The sequence below is a fragment of the Rhinopithecus bieti genome, unplaced genomic scaffold, assembly GCF_001698545.2.
Source record: "Rhinopithecus bieti isolate Rb0 unplaced genomic scaffold, ASM169854v2 scaffold_12928, whole genome shotgun sequence".
Lineage (NCBI taxonomy): Eukaryota > Metazoa > Chordata > Mammalia > Primates > Cercopithecidae > Rhinopithecus > Rhinopithecus bieti.
Window position 1 is genome coordinate 6,920 of NW_016807614.1, and position 3,552 is coordinate 10,471.

The 3,552-nt window shown below is 41.0% G+C and overlaps 1 pseudogene across 1 annotated transcript in view; it reads left to right on the top strand.

The window, feature by feature from the left end:
• Window positions 1-2,834: 2,834 nt before the first annotated feature.
• The window catches only part of LOC108536247 (importin subunit alpha-1-like), a 10,824-nt pseudogene continuing 10,106 nt past the window's right edge, over window positions 2,835-3,552 (top strand). The window contains exons 1-2 of the transcript XR_001887467.1: window positions 2,835-2,944; window positions 3,093-3,230. The product of XR_001887467.1 is annotated as an importin subunit alpha-1-like (transcript). The remainder of the gene's footprint in view (window positions 2,945-3,092; window positions 3,231-3,552) is intronic.

Genomic DNA, 3,552 nt, shown 5'->3' on the forward strand with positions numbered 1-3,552 from the left:
ATTGTAGCAGAGTGTTCCTTATAATATTATTTCATAATGGCGAAATTTGGAAATAATTCCTAAGTACTCATAATCAGGCATGTTTAAATTGTGTTATTTCATAATGGACTGTTACGTAGCAGTGAAAAACACACTAGAGCAACAAGTGTCGAGACTGAATCTCATAAGTTTACAATAGAATGAAAACATTTGGAGAGGGTGGGAGAGGCACAAGGGTTGAAAAATTACCTATTGCGTACAGTGTTTACTATACGGGTAATGAGTAACTAGAAACCCAGTTCCCCCCAGTGCACATAGACTCCTTGAATCTAAAATAAAATAAAAATTTTTAAAAAGAGAAAACAGTTTCATCACTAAAACACATAAGGAAAATGTATATGCTACATACATATGTGTAGAGTTTAAAAGCGTGTGTGATGACACAATGTTACAGTATTGTTTAGGGATATAGACATTTGTAAAATTTTAAAGAAATGCAAGGGCTATATGCTTGAAATGTAAGAAATATACTTCTAAATAAATAAGTGCTCAAATGTAAATCATAATGAAAACCAGAAAACATTTTGATCTGGATGTTCATGAAAGTACTACATATATTGAAATTTGTGAGATGCAATTACACTTCCTAGGAGAAGTTGCTAGCCGTTAATGCTTATGTTAGAAAAGAAAAACTGCAAATTAATTAGCTAGGGGTACATCTCAAGGAACCAACCTAAAGAAAGAAAATGTTAAAGATGAGCAAACGTGATGAAATAGAAAAATATACCTTAGATCCCATTATGTTTTATAAGCCTCTGATAAGATTATCAAGGGGGGAAAAATAATACAGCACAAATAACCAATATCAAGAATTAAAAAAAGAGGTATACTAACCAATATTTCTGATTCTCGTTTACTAGAACTTAGAATTTTAAAGCCTTCACAGGGTCCACTAATACAGTATTCAGGTTTCCTACAACCACAAAGAAAGGGGTCCACCCAGAGGGAGTGAAGCAAGATGGTGGAATAGAAGTCCCCACCTGATTGTGCGCCACCTTCCATCCCCACCGCCACAGAAAGGGGCCCACCGAGCTCCCTTTGGGTGGGGGAAGGGTTGGGAAGGACGCCACAGTGATCTCAGTCCTTAGTAGGGCAGAAGCCACACTCAGGCAGGAGAAGGATTTCTGGTTGTTTATCACTGCACCTGTCATTAAGGTGATGGCAGGACCAGATGATTTCATAAGGTTTTTCTTTTTTTTTTTTTTTTATTTGAGACGGAGTCTCGCTCTGTCGCCCAGGCTGGAGTGCAGTGGCCGGATCTCAGCTCACTGCAAGCTCCGCCTCCCGGGTTCACGCCATTCTCCTGCCTCAGCCTCCCGAGTAGCTGGGATTACAGGCGCCCGCCACCTCGCCCGGCTAGTTTTTTGTATTTTTTAGTAGAGACGGGGTTTCACCGGGTTAGCCAGGATGGTCTCGATCTCCTGACCTCATGATCCGCCCGTCTCGGCCTCCCAAAGTGCTGGGATTACAGGCTTGAGCCACCGCGCCCGGCCCAAGGTTTTTCTTAAGTTTCGGGAACCAGATAGTTCTTTCTAAACTTTTCTACCAGAATAGAAAAAGGAGGAAATTTTACAGATTATTGTTTCTGTTAGTGTGAAGCTGTTAGAAAACTTGATAGAAATAGACAAATAGAAAATTATGACCCTGTCTCCTTTATTAATATTTATTATAATAATTAATAGCAAATAGGTATGTCTATAAGAAATCTCAAGACATTGGGATGCAGATATATTCAGGAGTAAATTTAAAGAATAAGAAACCATGCTAAACTGGCTTCACCTTAGACACCAATCTCCAATACTAGGAGATTACTAATACCCTACTATTTTAAGAAGTCAAAGAAAGGCTGGACCTGGTGGCTCATGCCTGTAATCACAGCACTTTGGGTGGCCAAGGTGAGTGGATCACTTGAGCCCAGGAGTTTAAGACCAGCTTGGTCAACATGGTGAAACCCCATCTCTACTAAAAATACAAAAATTAGTGGGGCAAGTGGTGCACGCCTGTAGTCCCAGCTACTAGGAGGCTGAGACAGGAGACTCGCTTGAACCCGGGAGGCAGAGGTTGCAATGAGCTGAGATCGCACTACTGCACTCCAGCCTGGGCAACAGAGCAAGACACTGTCTCAAAAAGCAAAAAGTCAAAGAAAGGAAACCTTTTGATCATCTCATTAGATGCCAAGAAGGTATTTTTGTCTAAGTTCATTATGATTTATTTATTTTTTTTTAATTTTGAATTTTTTTTGGCTGGGCGTGGTGGCTCATGCCTATAATCCCAGCACTTTGGGAGGCCGAGGTGGGTGGATCGCCTGAGGTCAGGAGTTTGAGACCCACCTGGCCAACATGGCGAAATCCCATCTCTAATAAAAATAAAAAACTTAGCCGGATATGGTGGCGCACGCCTATAGTCCCAGCTACTTGGGAGGCTGAGGCAGGAGAATCACTTGAACCTGGGAGGCAGAGGTTGCAGTGAGCCGAGATCATGCTACTGCACTCCAGCCTGGGTGACAGAGTGAGACTCTGTCTCAAAACAAAGCAAAACAAAAAATGACTACTAGGAAATTTCTATTTATATAGCTTGCATTCTATTTCTGATGGACAGCCCTCTCCAGGAAGTCTCAGCCCTTCAGAAGGAAGGGGGACAGTTCCCCTTTGGGTAAAGCTATTTCATAGTGCTGAAAACATGGTGATCCCTCCTCTAGTATACAGGTGTGGATTCAGTAGATGCTTGATAATTCAATTCTTATTTGGTACTATTATTGACAAAGGAAAATGATACAGGAAATATTTTTTCTCTTCCTCACCTTTTAGCTTTCTCCCTTTGTCTCATAACCATGTCCACCAACGAGAATGCTAATACACCAGCTGCCCGTCTTCACAGATTCAAGAACAAGGGAAAAGACAGTACAGTGAGTACCTTCTGTTGCTTTCCTGTGGTGGTGTTTAAATGGGAGGACATTTGGAAAGGGGTGAAAACTTAGGGATTTTTAAAAAATGCCCTCACTTAGCAACAAAAACTGATGTGATAGGTGAAACAGCATGTTATCTTTTCTCAAGGAAATGAGGCGTCGCAGAATAGAGGTCAATGTGGAGCTGAGAAAAGCTAAGAAGGATGACCAGATGCTGAAGAGGAGAAACGTAAGCTCATTTCCTGATGATGCTACTTCTCCGCTGCAGGAAAACCGCAACAACCAGGTAAAAAATGTATTTTAGTGTATGAGTTACATGAAATCCAGAAAATCAGTAGGAACTTTTCTTAGGAATTCAAGTAAACTTTAACATTTTTAGTCTTACAGTTGTTCTAGTCTTATGGTTGTAACTATCTGTGAAGATCTTTTTCTCTGTTCGCAATTAGTAATTGTCTTCCCTCCTGCCTTCCATAATCCACTGAAGCTGATTTAGGATCTTCCTTTAGCTCTGACCTTCCTTCAGACTTCCCTGCATTTCTAGCTACTAACTGGGTACCTTGACCTGACCACTGTGTCCAGAGCCAACCAGTTTCTGGTTTATTTCTTTT